Below are 17242 nucleotides of genomic sequence, written 5' to 3'. Positions count from 1 at the left end.
GTAAATATCCCTTGGCTCCAGTTGGGACTGCAGCAATGCTGTTTCCTCATCCACGCTGCTACTTGATAATGCTAAACTGTATATTACTGTGTGACCCACCAAATATGGCTGGAAGACTTGTTTGTCCCCTAACACAGAAGTTGTTCCTCAGTCTGCATGTAGGTCGTAAGATGGCTGTAAAAGCTCATGTTATATTTGGATCTGTTTGGTTGATTATGGACCATTAAATTTAGACTGCATCCACAGATACACAATTCCTTAATGCTAGAAAGTATATTTTTCGGGCATCTTTTCCATTCTTGTATGATTAAATCACTTTGGCCTGTTAGACACCTAATGATAGCACATGTGGCATTCTGTGGTCTCCAGGAATGTCACTGCCTGGTATCTTGTGCGTTCCTTAATTACACCATTCCAGTAGTCCATAGGTAGCTGAATGTGCTATCCTGAGGGCTTAAAAGAATTTCCAGTAGTTTTACCTGATTAAAAAAAAGAAAGAAAGAAAAGAAAATACCTCCATACATATCTTAGTGTGTTCATAGCTGAATGCTGGTTAAAACGTGTGGTCATCAGGTGCACGTAACATCTTACTTGGGCTGTGTAGTCCCAGAGTGTGTGTAGGCTGTTCTGAGTGTGGTGTTGCAGCGAGATCCCCAGGTGCCCTTCTGCTGCAGGGGCCAGGGGCCCCTCTGGGTGCTCTGGTGTATGCAAGAGAGCAAGTGGAACTGTTTGGAAAGTGAAATGAAAGAATTACAGGCTCTGATTAGCTCCGCAAGGCTGATGTAAAATATAACGAGACTGGCTTAATTTTCTGACCCTCTAGAAAGTTCTGCAATGGATCTATAACGGTAGCTTCTGATCTCTTAATTACCATGCCTTCCCCTCTGCAGAATGCTCTGTCCAACTACTAAGTGTGCGATTAACACATTCTAACAGTTTATCGATTTGTTTTTGTGTAGCCTATGCTCCTTGTGCGTCTGCTGGTCGGGGCTGAGCTCAAGTAGGTCGGCAGGCGTTGGGCGGCGTGGAGCCCGCAGCACTCCAAGCCGTAAGGCACTTCCAGACCGAGGGTGACTCGTCTGTGTCACGTGTGCAATCAGGCAGCCTCCGGCTGCTGCTCCATGTAGTTCAGGGCCAGAGGGATTACCTACATCCCAGAAATACCACTGCAATTCATAGCAAAGATGGTGAATTTTAACACTTTGTGTTTTGTGGTCATGTGATGCTTTGCTTTTGAAATTCCATGTCTGTATTTATGCAAACCCCTTGTCCTTATTTGTTACAAAATACGTATTTGCTAATTTTCTTTGAAGACTGGCATATTACTTCAGGGTTATCTCCCTGGCAGCAGAAGAATCGGCTGCGTATCTTAACACACAAATACCACAAGTACGCTGTTGCACTCTAAGGGTAGCTTTGCTACGTCTTCTATTATCGTCTGCTTCAGCAAGTGTAACTTTAGGATGAGATATTAAAGATATTAAGGCGCAATTGCAGGGATGAGCTGAATGTACATGGCCAGTCCGTTGCAGTACAGATTGATTTTACTAACCCGATGCTTTTGGTGCTACTTCTCTAGCAAATGGTGAGAAGCTAAGTAATACTTTATGGAAAGTTATTTTCATGAATGTAAGTTAGCATACACACACACACACACACACACACACACACACATATATATACACGCACACACACACACACACATATATATATACACACACATATATATATATATGAGCTCAGAGATGATCATGACTTTTTTATCACTTCTGGTCAACTGCAGGAAGTAACTATCTTTAGCTCAGTGCTGTGCTGGATGTATTTATAAAGCTATTGCTTCCTGCATATATAAATCTTTTATTTATTTTTTTTTCCTGACAGAAAGAAATATTAGAAAATATTTAACTGAGTTTGAGAATAGCATGTTTTATAATCAAAGTTCCACTCTTGTTCTATACAAGATGCAGCCTCTGATGGATGTCAGCTAAGCTGATATCTATGTCTCTATGTGCTCAAGGAGGAGCAGGATTTAAAATATTTATTTGTGTTGGTAACTTAATGAAATATTCCCCGTTCTGTTTCCTACAATCAGTGCTACTGGAAACTTCTATTTCCAGGAAATTTCTATTACTGATTACGAAGTAGTGAGCCAGTGTTGCAACACTTGAATTCAAAATATGTTTGTCATATCCAATAGGTATATTTATTTGAAGTTAACTAATACAATCTATGTTATGTCAATATTGGAGGTGAGCTGAACCCTTTTTAGCAGTCTTTTTAAAATCTAGACAGCAGTTGGCATCACGGATGTGTATTGGTGTCTTGCAGACTGTTAAAGAAAGGCTTTGTCAGGGAAGCTTTTTGGATGAACGAATCATCTAATTCCCCCACATGTGCAATGATGCTGGGCTTCAGCAGCAGACCAGTGTTGTTTCTGGACATGGTCGTGATGGTAAGAGTAAGCATTGCTACTTTGGTTTGTGTTTGTGACTTTCTGAAAGTCTTCCTGGTTAGTATGGAGGTGTGTTAACTATATCACGTAAAAAGGAAAAATTTGACTCAGGTTAATGTGTAATAACAGGACTATGTTAAGCAACTTTAAAATGTTGGACTGAACAGAACTGGCTTTTGTAACATGTGCTCAGTTTCTAGGTTCTTGAGTGAGTATTTTATAGCATGTGTTTTTCCTTAATATTACTACTTTGTCTAGTAACTGGTATTCTTTTGCAGTTCCAGCCTCCTTCCTGAGTATTTGATGTTGGCAGCTGTAGGATTTGTTTGTACTTCAAATTGAGGTTTGTGTATATGTTACAGTGTGGGCAGGATTGTTAGTGACGTATGACAACATCCTCCACTGGATTGGGCTGTTCCTAGTTAGGAAGCACAGCTTAAACTTAGCACGGTGGAACCTGATGGGAGGATGTTTGCCTAAATCTGCCATGCTTTGTTGTTAAATTACTGTAATTGCATCATGGGGACAGAATAATTTAGTAGTAATGATTTAGTAATTTAACTGTAATAATATGGTCACCTCGATTATGAAAGAATTAAAAATGGATAGAAAACAGCTGGCTGACTAGTACTTCGTTCATATGGTTTAAAATAATAGCATTGTAGTTCTAGCAAACCATGAAGTCCAGTCTGTATGCAGTATTTGGTTTTGATGATTTCTTGGTTTTGCTTAGTAGTAATGTGCAACAGAGGTTGAATGTGACAGTGAATTTGGCACAAGTGGAAGCCTGACGCGCAGGCTGTGAGCTAATGTCCAGCAGCTAGTGATGTAAGGTTAGTACCATATTGTTAAAACTTGATGAATAATATTCAGATGGTGCATAGAGACAAAAGGATGGCTACTCTAGGACAAACTGGATGTTTAAGTCTGAACTTTGGCAGAAGGAATAGCTTGACAGTGAGACATGCTGCTGCCTAGGCTCCCCTTGAGAAGGGGACTCCAAGGGCTTACGGGTGGCAGGAGGGTTATGAAAAAAATCTTTCTTTGCCATTGTAGAGATGTCAGGAGATCTGAGAGTCAACATATTTTGGATGAAGACAGGAACAACAACAATGGATGGGTCTAATGCAGCAGATGAAGGCGCCTAAACTATGCAAATAATAACTCTCCTCCCCCCCCACCCAAAAAGCCTGGATGCTCAGAAGTAAGATGCTTATTGAAACCAAAAATGCACCTGTGGATATTAAGGAAACAAAAATAAGGAAGAGGTGTTTGTTTTTTGGTTTTTGTTGTTGTTTTGTCCCTGGTTCTGTATATTTCTAGTGCTCAAGTGAAAGACTGTTTTTGAAACATCTGGGGAAAAAAAATCTGTGTCTGATTAACTTCCAACTATAAGGTGCCATCAGAAAAACAAACATAAGTCTTGAGTTTTACTGGGATGAAACTCTAGGGGAAAAGTGTGCTCTGTCCTTAATATTCTGAACTTCTAGTAAGTGATGTGAAATTTACTCCGAGTTAGCAGCGTTTAGTTGTGTCTCTGTGGAAAAACTCAAATTTTAGTTCATTTTCACAAAGAGTAAGCCAAGGACATTCCAGTGAGAATCAGTGTCACGTTATCACAGTTTTTGTACTGCATGCCTGAAAAAAGATGTAAATCATAATAGATAATATAAATACTTCATGTGTTCTGGTAAAGTATGATTTAAAATTGCTTGAAAAGCTAGAAGTTAACTCTCCTATATGATTTTTTTTTTCTGTTATTAGCAATATATCTGATGTGGATTTAATTACATTTTTGCTATAGTAAAATAGAGGAAATTCAAAATGAAATCAAAATTATTAAAATATAGAATTGAGAATATTTCTAAATGCTATTAGGATGTAGTGTGCTGTGACTTCTTTGTTTTTGTTTCCTTTTGTCACACAGCAATTAGCAACTGCCTGTTGAAGATGTGCGATTTGATCTAAAAACACCAAGGTCGTTTTTAAAACATGAGGACATAAAACAAATTGTCTTAAAAAATATATATATATATATCCCCAACATAAAAAGTAGTTAATTTAGGTCTGTAGCAGAGATTGTCTTAATTTCTGTTTGTTTTTGGTGGTGTGTGTGCTAGGATTTCTTGACCGTATTTATAAACACTGATTTCAATCATCTTCCGTTTCCTGGTACTGTAGCACCTACGCCCTGGGCTGGGTTTATGTAGAATATTGCTGCATTCCAGAATGTCCTCACGCCGAGCCAGAATTAGCACACGAGTTATTAAAATCTTTTGTTCATTTATATCTGAAGCATGACTCGATGTTATAAATGGTTGTTAAAAAACAAACAGCATATTTGAATTTGTTAGGTTTGGTTTACTTTTTGTGGTTTACTTTTGGTTTTCTTGGTGGCATGATGAAGGAATGTAGAGAATGTGTGCATTTTTTTAATGAAGTACTATGGTAAAAAGTAAAGATTTAAATAGTTACTGAAGTTTAATTTAAATTGAGTGTTTAAATCTTCTGCTGTTTGTTATCTGATATAGGAATTGTCTTCCAAAAAAGATTAAGGTCTTTCTAAAGATACAAATTGGGAATGGGGACGAGGCTCCTGAGACGTGTGTGCCTGTCAGTAAGATGGTTACGTGAATTATGAAGACAGGCACGGTTTGCTGCAGGTTCCTTCAAAAACTGTGGCTGAGACTGGAGAATGAGAATTCAGAATTCTTTATGCCTAGATCCCAGAGGATTTTGTGCAACGATGTGTTAGAGCCAATAACGACCACATAAAAATGCACAGTGAGGGTCCTTTAAGCTATGGCCTATTTGTTTGCACGAGGAAGATGAATGAAAATTGTACAGCATGGAGAAATCCAGTGATGCATGTCTCTATTTTTAGCTCTACTTATTAGTAGCTCATGCATATTTAATAGCCAGAAGCACTAATTCATAATGGACTTCATCTTTATATAGCCCACTTTGTATTGTTGTCTTTTTGTTCATTAATTGTTCATTTGGATTCTGAAGGATTTCCATTTCATTTAGTGAACAAACTAGGCGAAGCAGCAAATGCAACAGTAATCCTGCAGAAAAAAAAAATTATGGTATATAATCACTGAATTAAATAATTATTGTAGTGTGTATTCACAAGGGGAGGAAGCATGGCCAATGATAACTTTATTTCTGACTTCTTAGTGCCCTGCATTCCAGCTCAAGAAGACAGGTCAGATGCATTCAAAACATACCAGGTTATACTTGCATGTGATGATGGTGTAGGTGGCTTATTGCAGGAATATAACTTTTCTCATGCTGGAGTCCCTAAGGGTTCTTAACAATCGTTTCTGTAGGGTGCGATCATGGACTGTAAACTGTGCATAAGTAGATTTTTAAATAGAGAAAGCTTTTTCTGTCCCTGCCTCTTTTTCTCTTAGAGTTGCTTCTTGTCTCCTTGAAAGTTACACGCCTCTGCGTGCGCATGTGTGCACGCGCGCGCTTGTGTATGTGGGCATGTATGCGTATCTGGGCTTTGAGCCTGCTCCCTAAAGGAGCTCTGCATAGCTCTAGGTTTCCCTAGCGCAGGGTCCACACCTCTCACAGCACCAGTGATTGCACTACAGCTGTTTAGTAGCGGGCAGATAGACTTTACCTTGCATGACGTGTGGCTATCTAAATGTCCTACTGGTGTTCATGCTATATCATAATAAAAATAGGCATCTTTAATGACCTTTTTGTTACAAATTCATTCATCTGACTCGTGCAATTGTGGAAGAGCATTTGTCCAGTAGAGGCTAACTAGACCTGATTTCTTTCTTATGAGGTACTCTGTTTCTTGAGTTACCTAGCTAAAATGTTTGCTTAACATCATTTAACTAGTGTTTTCAATAAAATAATAAAGCAGTTGGTGCAGAAGACTCCTGTCACAGTAGTGAAGGAACCATGAAATTCTGAGCTAAAATTTATTTCTGAGGAAAATCTGAAATAGTGTATAAAATTGCTGCAGTTTGTATTTCTTTAAATGGAATTGTTAGAGTTGGAAAAGTTTCTATGTCATTATTGTTATCCGATTTGTAAAACACAACCTGACAATCTCTCTGTTCTTATTTTATTAATAGGCCAGCTATGTTTTAGAGCTGAAGTGTGTTCTAGGTATTAAAGTGGTACGCATCCTGTAACTACAGAGGGGAAGATCATCAACACCTCGGTATAACCCTACTGACTTTCTACTTTGATTTATTGAGACCGAAGATCAGATCAGTGTTTAATACAGACAAACAGTACAAACAGAATGTAGGCAGATAGCTGTTTTGCAGAATATAATGGAGTTTTAATGAGATTGATAGGTTGAGGTTTCCTTTGTTTTTATAATTTCTGGAGTTAGTCACTTGCATGTGTTTTGGCATGGAGGGATAATTAAGCTAATGAAGTCTGTATGTTGTCTTGGAAAAATAGATGCTCATCTTTTGTCTCTTTTGGCAAGAAGAAAATGGCGAACTAAACATATAGTAAAATGGGAGCAGCGTTAAAAGTTTGACCTCATTCTTCCTTATTCCAAGCTCTCTTTGGCAGGTTGTGAGGAAACAGTAGTTTTTAAGAGTGTAGAGCTGGTATGTTTTATAGAAGCATTTGAGGAGAAAGTCTGTAGGACTTTCCATCTCTGTAAGTTTCTGCAAAGATTATGTTCATGGCTATTTTGGTGGCTGATTCTCTGCAACATTTGTAACTTAATGTACTGAATATTCAGCATTGTGTTTTAACATTGTGTTAGAGAAGAACACACAGCATTACTACAGTAACTAAAGAGTGCATGTGTATATGTAGTTTAATTTTTACATTTCAACTACAAGTTCTGATGTGTTTTGAAGTATTATGAGGAGAGCAAATCAAAGAAAAGCTAATTAAAAGAAAATCCTAGTGAATCTAGGGATACTGCTATGCAAAATATAATAGTATTGAAATGTTTTTGTTAGTAGAACCTCCCCCCTAAGGACATAACACTGCAGAGTCAGCAAGCAAAAGACATTGTCTTTGAACTGAGTTGATTAACAATTCTACTACTTCTACTAGTTTCAGGGGTATCTTTGGTAGCTGATTACTTATTATATTTTCAGGCAAAAAGTTTCATTAAACTGCAGGCAAGTAGAAGTGCTCTGACACTTTATTTCAGCCAAAGAATCTCCTCAAATCTTTAAAGAAATGTTTTTTTTGGGGGGGGAGAGTAAAACTGGGAAAAAGTTCCTAATTGAAATACCATAAGGGTAAAAGGGACAGGAGAAGAGAGATTTGAATGTATGCTGAGAGACAGTTTAAATTCACTCCGGCGATGTTTGTCAAATGATTTTAAGAATTTTGTTTCCTGTTTTTCTATCAACTGCAGTCTGATCTACCGATTGTAACTATAGTGTATGTGTAAAATGTAGTTACAAAAAGGTTCAGATTGTTTTTCATTTTATTGTGTTATTGAAGGGGATCAGCTGGACTTTGAAAAGGAGAGCGCATTCCTGCATTTCCTGATAACATGAGAAACTCTAATCATCAGAAATCTGCCTGTTCTGTCATTGTTTGATAACACTTCTGTGAGTGAAATTAATTTTACATTGTAGAAAACTAAGCTTATACAGGCTTGATAATGGGAATGATTGTATTGGATTTGGATGGTGGAACAAATAAGGTTTATTCATGTTTGTGTATTTCAAGGATTCTCATCAGTATAGAATGGATTTCCAGTTATATAAATACATTTATTTATAATTGCTTTTGGCATAGTATATATAGTACCTTTCAATAACTGCCAAATAATTATTTAACTCGAGCTTTCTTAAATATCATTAAAATACAGCTGTCATTCATGGACGTGACACTCATGGAGTAGTACCTACATTGGTACAGATTTTAGAGACTTGGAAATGAAACTGCAGAACTATTGTGATAACAAGTATTAAGTAATTATACTACTACTTGTTCAGTCAAATGCATTTTTTTAAACAGCTTTTTGTATTTTGTCTTTTTTGGCTTAGCAGTTTTCCTTTCTTTTTCAAAAACAACGCTTTCCTTGCTGTTTACTAGGCTTTTTGCCATTATACTCTTTCTTCTTGTTACGCATTTATTTTCTTTCCTCAACAAAAACAAATGCTGAATTGTTCTTTTCTTTAAAAGTTCTGTATTTTGGTCTTTACCATCCCTTGTTGTGGAAAAAGCCTTGGGAGAAGAAAGTTATTTGGAGACCTCTGGGCTGGTACTGCAGAGGTCCTAAAGACAGGAGGGAATTTGAGGAGGTATACCCGTGTTAGTAGGTTCTTGCAAGCTTTCACTTACCTTAGTGTGAGCATTTTATATTTTATTCACAGAATAACTAGATTCCTAGTTTTCCATACTGGAAAATATGGCAGAATAGTTTCTCGCAGGGATTATACTCTGTTTTTCCTTTCCTCCATAGCCTTTTGAAAGGGACTATGTTTGAGATGGATTGTGTGACCTGGCATCAAAAGGCTAAACTGAGAGCAGCTGCCTCAGTATTTGATGGGAAATTCTTCAGGACAGCCAATCAACAGCAACTAGAAATGGGTATATCAGTGTCGTGAACACTGAAGATCAAATTTCTGGCAGTGGGGATTCTGATTTTAAAGTTTATATGGAGTAAGTATTACAGAGTGAATTAACCAAGGCTGTAGTTTCATGATATGCTGGGTTTAATAGCTACGTGCCTGCGCCTCCAGTCTCTGCCTCATTTCTGAGCTCCAGCTCTTTGAGGGGTTGTGCTACAGATGTGATCACTGATATAAATGAACTAGGTTCAAAGAGTTTCCACCCCCTCACCCTTTTTGCAAGGGACAGGAATTTATTAAACTGACTTCACCTACAGATTATGAGGTCCTTTTGTACAAAGGTGATCATAGTGGCCAGTGCACTAGGGATGAATCAGAAATTTGATGGTCAACACAACAGAGACTAAATGCGTGATGGACACAAGACTGAGCCAAAGCCACCTGATGTTTGCTCTCTGTCAGGGGGAAGATGAGAGGCTGTGCAATACATATGGGGTATAGCCTCTGGGTGATGTTACTGTACTAAAATTTCCAGTCATGTCTTTTTTTATGGAAATAGTCTAGGTGATAAAGTGTACCTGGTACCTGTTTCAATTAAATTTGTTATGTGCGGCTTTTTTTGTTGCTACTCCCTGTGAAAGAGACAGGGATGAGCTTTAGGCTGGTGACGTCCTCTTATATACCTAGCTGTGCAAGACTAAGATAAATCTGCAGACCAGCGGATGTCACAGCTCTGCAGCCACAGTAGAAAGGATTGTGTGAACTCTCCATAATCTCTTCAGTGCCAGTTCAGACAGGTTGTCCCAGCTCTCCGTGTTGATCCTGTTAGCCAGGCTCAGTTAGCTTGAAAGGAGTTAGTTACTCTGTCTTAGCAGTCCAGGGACATGGGAGTTATAAACATCTTCAATCATGGTAGCTGCTTTCCAAGAGAACGTTTATCTGTGCTGACATACCAGTATCCATATCAGTAAGTGCACCCTAATACCAATATAGGCATGTCAAGTTAGCTAAAGGTACAGCTTTTTACTCAGATAAAGCCTTTATTTGAAAAACTGTTGGGGAAAAAAATACTCCTTTTTGAAAGGAAGTATGTTAGAGCTGTGGCATCACTGTGATGATTAGCATGGTAGTACTCTTCTGATAATAAAATTCAAATCTTGCCTTGGATCTCTTCTGTAATGTACTGCACTTGCTTGAATAAGGGCCAGGCTTGAGTACTGGTCACAGCTCTAAATTTAGCCCTCAAATATGGGATATTACAAAAGCGCTCACTCAGCTGTACCAGTTTTGAATGTTAGACTCTGGATATGTATTTATGCATTTTCCTGAGGTACCTTTGTTACTTCTGCCTGTGCTTACATCTTCTGCATACTGGCCACCTCCGTTCTGAAATTCTTGTGCGAGAACTGATACAGTGAGTTGTTCTGAAAGCACAGCAGTGCCTGATGGGCTGCTTGGCCTGGAGTCCAAGATATTCAGAACCCACCAAACTGCTGTGTCTGTATAACATGCTTGACTAATAACTCGTTCCTGAGGTAAGGAAGTCACAGCTGGTGGGATGGAAGATGTAACCCTTAGTCAAGCAACAAAGGTAATAGGGGGGTGACATTTGTTTCTGTCTAGATACAGAAGTATATAGGACAAATGAACGTGTACATTACAAATGAACTGTACGAAAATGTGCTGAAAAGGTCTAAAATAGATGTCCTATTACGTTCTTAATTAACTGAACTATTCTCTGACCAAATAATGTTCCGCATAGATGTCTCAAAAATATATATATTTATGCTGAGCTATATGCTTTTTCCCTTAGGGGAGTTTTTCAGCCAGTCTAAATTATATGGTGGTTTTGTAATCTGAGCTGATGTTTAACATCTGAGCTGAGTCACCAAATTTGAGTCCAAAGGAGACAAGAGTGTGCATGCACAATTTGTCTTTTCTTTTCTTTTCTTTTTTTCCTCCCTCTCTCTCCTGTATGGAAATTTGACTGTGGAATTTCAACACAGTAATTTTTAGCTTTATCTTAAAATATCTGAATACAGTTTCCAGAAGTAAACTCCTGTGCTATTCATAGTTTACTAGCAGTGAGCTTAGAGGATGAGTTAGCAGATTGAAGGCAGGGTATTCTCGGCATGGTTTGCTTTTTTTGTTGTTAATGGAGAAGTTGAAAAATTTTGTTTAGAAGATTTAAAAAATGCTGTCTCTCAAGATGCTTCAGTTTATTGGAAATATTCTTGATTAAAAAGGGAATCCAGTTAAAAGATTCTGCTCATACAGTTTCTTATCTGGAAACTAATAGCTTTATGAAGTTCTTTCATCATCATTGCCTTGTGTTAGGCTGCTTTTAAAAAATACTTTGGTAATTGTCTTGTCCTATCATGAAGGTCTATGGGCTTTGTTAGAGAAGAAACAAAGCAGATCAGAAGAGAAATAAAATGTTTCTGAATTTAACTCATCTCTTTGCTTTTTTGAATAGAAAAAATTATATTCCAGGACAGTTGTTATCAGATTGCCAATTACCTTGAAATTTACTTCATTAAAAAAAAAAGTCACTCAAATACTTAAATTTGTATTTGAGTTCTATGTCAGTTTTTATGGCTTAAGATGATAGTTTCCTACTGTTTTGAATATGTTTTTCTTCTGTTCTTTTATGAAAGAACATCACAACTGGAAGATATATCCAGAACTGGCTATTCAAGGAAAACAGTGAATACAAATTTACAGTCAAATGTGCAAATTAGAACTGAGGAAAAAAGAGAGATGTCTTCTAATGTCTCTGAGATGTCTTGATGTCCTTGTAATTAAAAGGATAAATGGTGTCATAACTATAATAATGTGATTTTTTGAGTTCAACATATATCTTCTGCTTTTAATTTAATCCCCAATTCTCTAGGTTTAACTTTTTTTTTCTTTTTTTTCCTCCCGAGAAATCCATCACTAGACTTGTTCATATCACTTACCTGGATAATTTATTGTTTAAAACATGCAGCTTGGTGTTGGGCATCTATATAGTGACAGGAGTATGTGGGTCAGTAGTTCAGTCAGTGATCTTTGGGTGTTTCAGAATTGTTGGCCACCTGTAGATTTAAACTGTGTAATAGCTTCAGATATGTGGAACACCTTTTATTCAAATGCAAATCTAATGAGCATTCAGGCGTTACCAGTAGCAATATTGAACAGTTAGTTAGCTGAAGAATCTCATCACTTCTCTGCCTGCTGTCGATGCCCAGAGCTTTAGAATTACACAATATAAAAGTTGTTACATTTTTTTGAAACACTGAATTTTATGCTCTACTGGAAAAATACTAAATAAATTTCCACTATCTGATACAGGTTGATCAGTTTGTATGCTAAGTTGATTTTTTTTAAAGATGTGAGATATACCCATGGTGATGGAAATAAAGAGGCAGTATTATTCCGTGCTTGGTAAATCGTATGTGGGAAAATAGGGAAATGGAGAGCACAAATAGCCAGTCTTTCTTGGTTCTTCAGTACTGTGAATGTCTTTTACATTAATCTTTTTTGTTTTCTATTCAGGCAGCTGAATAGGAAGCATCCAGACACTTATTTGCTTAACTTGAACATGATAAAATGCTAGCTAACAGAGAAAAATCCTTGTAATCAGAGAGTGAAATAACTTCTCAGAGGAAATAGTGGAAGTTCAAGATCACAGGAAACTTGATGAGTGGGAATTCTTGGAAATATTCCATAGGGAATGAGGGAATGATACTATACTGCAAGAAGAGCGCTTCCGGGCAGAAAGATGTGAATGTCTTTTCTTACTTCTATCTATATAGAAAAGGATGCTTCATGTCAACTTTTTTTCTTTACAGGCCAAATCTGTGTGTCTAAGTAGTCATAGAAATACTAGAAAATAGTTCTGGAAGGAGCTTGAAAGAGCTGCCAAGTCTATTTCTTTGCTTCAGGCAAGATCTGATACTAATGGTTTTGCTGAGTAAATAGCTGGTGAATTGTACGGGGAAGGGTGCCTCTGCCCTGCTGTCAGATGTGTGATGGCAGCTCCAAAGGAGCTTTAAAGCACTCGAATATTGAGAGCTGGGTGAGTGCAGACTGGTTAATCACATGAGTTAACCATATCGTTAACTGTGAGTTAGCTTTCTAGGCAGGTTTTGCAGCTTATAGTGAATTCTAACTATTTTGCTTTTGGCAGAGCCTTTAGCTAGTTTGAAGACAGCACACAAATAGGTGCCAATGGACTATAGTTGTATATAGCCCAGTGCTGGTAGGCCTAGACATTGAAATACCTCATGACAGTTATATGCTGGTCTTGAGACTTATATGATGTGAGTTACCAACTGGTGGAGATCTTGTTTAGAAAATATGTTCAAGGGCACTTAAAACTATACACCGTATTCTGTTACTGCGAATAGAAATACTCCAGCAGTGGGGACAGCACAAGTGTGGGAATGTAGGTTTAACAAAATGCCTTAAAAAGGGAAAGAAGAGGAAGGGGAACTACCTGCCATGTTAAAAATCACTGAAAAAGTATTTTCTGGGATGTGTTTATTGTAATATCTGAATATAAAGGGAAACTAAGTGCCCTAAGTAAATGGCAAGTTAGCACTAGGCAGAGGAAGCTCAGCAGTTGCACCTCATCTGCTAATCAGAAGAAAGAAGGCCTCCGGTCCTTGGTTTGAAGATGGGTTTGAAAACAGAGTTCCTTTTATTATCAGCCACATCACTAGCTGCTAAGTAAAAGAAGATGTTTAGTTTAAAAATAAATATTTTAAACATTAGCACCTAATACATTTTAAAAGCTTTTGTGCAAAAAATTTTACATGGGTCTTCCTCTGACATGAGGCTTTTTGTAAAATCTGAAATAAAATATTTTAGTTTTTTGAAAGAGGCTTGAAGTGTTCTATGCAGGATTTTTTCTTTTAATCAACACCAGTATCATAATGAAGGCTTTCCATAAATGTTTTGGGAATCTTTAAGTAGTATTTCAAATGCAGATACCAGCTGGAGGAGAGAACTACAGAAGAACAAAAAAAAAGTCTATTTTTTGAGCTTGGTGGGGGGTGGGTGGGAACCCCCAAATGCTGAATTTACTCAAGAAACTATGTTTGGGTTTTTTCAGCCACTTACAGCTTAAAGCTGGTTTGGGCCTTTTACTTTAACTTTCTATTGTTGCATTTATGAATCTTTCTGTACTGAACAAAACAATGTCATACAGCATGTAATTGGGAAACCAACAGGTGTTTTCTCTTCTTCATATTCCTGATGTGTTCTTCTGCTTGTCTTTGTATTTATGTAGGTTGCTTGTCACCCTTGTGAGTGGTGTTTGAGAGAGAGAGACCAAGTTTGGCTCGGGTGGGGGCGATCAAAATACATTTGTGTGTGGGCAAAATTTTGGGCCAGTTGCGTGGGCCAGTTTTCCCCGCCCGTCTGATATACAGTTACAGAGAGCTCCTATGTAGAGCAGGTCTCGAGTGCTTTCCCCGCTCTCTTAGCTGGGAGACGGCCGCGTCGCCCGCCTCCTCTCCCCTCTTCCTGGGGCCGGATGGGATGTTGTAGTGCTGTGACTTGAGGTCATTCCCCAAATGAGAAGTGCTAATCGCTGCTTCCCCAGCAGCAGCCCCGGTCACCACCTTAGGGCGCCTGTGGCCCCCGTCGTTCCCAGGCGAAAGCTTCGTGCAGCGGTGGAGAGATGCCGGTCGCGCACTCGGGGTCAGCCCCAAACAGGCTGTTTACTGTAAATGCTGTGGGAAGAGGCTGCTAGAGCGACCTGTAAGCCATGTAAAAGATTCCTGCATAAACAAGAAATGATTCACTGTGATGAGTAAGATAATCAGGGCAGCATGTGAACTCTGCTCTTTTTTTTTTTTTTTTTTTTTTTTTTTTTTTTTTTCATGTTTATTTTCTTTTCTGCTGTAATTCCTGTGCTGGTGTTTCCTTTTCAATCCTACCTTCATTTGTAATTCCCAACCTTTTATTCATGTGTTTTTATTTTAAACTACTGAAAATTTGACTGTATGTCAAAAATGCTTTGAAATCTCCTGTAGCTAAGAAGGCTGGACAGAGGGATTTTGTGTATCTGTTTTGTGTATCAAATGGAGCTTTCCAAATTCTTTATTCTTCCCATATCTCTTCCCTTTGTGATTAGTAATTAAGAGGTGTATTTAGGTATAAATAATCCTGAGTTTGTGCCACTTAGAGATTAAGAGTATATCAGTCCTACTTGTCTCTAAGCTTCTTGTAAAGTGTTGAAGAAAACACTGTGATACAGATAAGCAGCTTTGATACAGGTTTCTCCTTTCGACTGAAACACTTGGCTGAAGTGAATTTCTCAAATGTCCATATTTTCCTATGCTTTTGATTCGATTTCCACGTTTTAGCTTGCCTTCAGTAAGCAATAATTCTTGCCCATTGACACTTACTGAAACTCATGCTGTGAACACACTCAGCCTTGGTTATCCAAGCCTGATACCAGGGCAAGGGCATGTAGCGAATTATATTTAGCGTCTTTACAGGCTAGTCTTGGTGCAAATGCCATTTGAGTGGCACCTAGCCTAGGCAGTGAAGGTGGCAGGAGAATTCCGATTTTCAGTCTCTGGTAGGATGTGTCTGTTAGTGTACTATTAGTTATGTTATTGGTAAAGTAGATCAGGGATTGTTAATCAAATGCCAGATAAGCAATTCATTTTGTAGGAGGAAAATCACTGTACAGTTTCCATCCCATTTTCAGAATGAATTTTCAGACTTCAGATATTTAGTGACTCTCTTTTCCCTTCCATCACTCCTTATAGTTTCGAGTTTAGGGCAATCATCTTTTTCCCTTTTACAATATGAGTGTTGTCTTTATCTCACTGCAAATCTCCTTAATCCCCTTTGCAGCCTATTGTGAGAGTCCAAGCTGTGGAGTTCTGACACCAGGCACTAGCTCCCCTTTACAACCGCTTTCCCCAAAGTTTAAAACATGCTCTAAAAGCGCAAGTCTCCTGAATTTTTGGAGGTGTTTTTTTCATAATAGGAGCTCGTGTACCTGTGAGTTTAATTTGTTCCTTGCTAATTGATTTTGATTGCTTTGGGTTGCAGTATTTGTTGGAATTGTCATTTAAGTCATAACTTTAAGACACCTGAATTGATGAATGGTATCAGAGAAACTGAGCAGTGCTTATGTTTGTGGTTTACTTTCCTTTCGAAAGTTGTAACTATGAACATGATTCACCACACTGATAACGATTAGGACTTGAGGAAGACTGGATGTTGTAAAGGAGCCGTCATTATCTCTCGTGCTGTGGCAGAGTTCATTGCCAGTACAAGATAATTTTCATGTGTCCTTAAACGTGGATCAGTTTGTCCCTCTGCCATATGTAAATTTTCAGTATGTTCCAGCAAACACCAGCGTTGCCATGGGTAGGACATGCTGCTCTGCAACAGGAAGAATTTTTCTCGACCTCCCTATTAAAACTTTGTCTTTTACTTGTAATTACAACTTTTACTTGTCTTGCAGAAATTTTACTGTTGTAAAACTACTGTATACAGTGGTTCAAAATGAGCTGAGTCTGAGTATAAACCTCTGCTTGTGGAACAGAAGAAAATCAACTCAACAGTGCACTAGTACAGTCAGTTATTAATCTCATATTATCTGCTGCTGCTAGCCTCCATGATGACAGTGGTACCAAGGCATTTGTATGTGCTCATTGCGGTGGGTAAATTCAGGTGCAAATCTGAGCTCTTCCTGTTTAGGGGATACAGTTCTTCCACTGTGAAATTTCAACTGTAGCTGTTAGTGTGCTGCTGCCTAGGTGCTGGGAAAAATGAACGAGAAGATCAAATAACCAGACAGGAAAAAGTCAAGTCGATGTGGTCGGCTGGGAGTCCCCTCACCGCAGAGCCTGTAAAAGCTGTGACTCGTGAATCTGTGTTGGGGGTGTTGCAGTGGCTTGTAATGAAGTTGGTCAGTTTTTCTTATTTACTCTTCCACTTTCAAAGTCACCTGGCATTTTCACATCTAGAGAAAAATATACCTCGTAGTGAAACAAGATGTTAACTTTCCAAATTTTCATTTAAGACAACTGTACAACGTTACCATTTTCATTGTTGACATTGACTGGTGTCAGAGACAGGGTACACGTGAACCTTACAGGGAATGAGTTAGTGAACCCTGTTGACGCCTGGCACCTAAAATAAAATGTTTTCTGTACACAGCCAAAGCATCACTCATATTCAGGAAAGACTCTGTCACATTTTTGATGAAGTAAATACAGTAATCTCCATTTCATTTCTGTGGACTTGTAAA

At 38.2% G+C, this 17242-nt stretch overlaps 1 protein-coding gene across 5 annotated transcripts in view; it reads left to right on the top strand.

The window, feature by feature from the left end:
* HECW2 (HECT, C2 and WW domain containing E3 ubiquitin protein ligase 2) overlaps nucleotides 1–17242 on the top strand; it is a 200615-nt gene that overhangs the window by 59166 nt on the left and 124207 nt on the right. Inside the window, exon 3 of one of the 5 annotated variants that reach the window (XM_064515134.1) lies at nucleotides 2329–2452. The exons of 3 other annotated variants lie outside the window; for them this stretch is intronic. The gene's annotated coding sequence lies outside the window, so the exon portion shown is untranslated. Of the gene's footprint in view, nucleotides 1–2328; nucleotides 2453–7900; nucleotides 8011–17242 lie in introns of those variants that run through there. One more of the 5 variants, XM_064515131.1, reaches the window with a different exon arrangement.

The sequence above is a fragment of the Dromaius novaehollandiae genome, chromosome 7, assembly GCF_036370855.1.
Source record: "Dromaius novaehollandiae isolate bDroNov1 chromosome 7, bDroNov1.hap1, whole genome shotgun sequence".
NCBI lineage: Eukaryota > Metazoa > Chordata > Aves > Casuariiformes > Dromaiidae > Dromaius > Dromaius novaehollandiae.
This window is presented reverse-complemented; position numbering and strand designations above follow the sequence as displayed.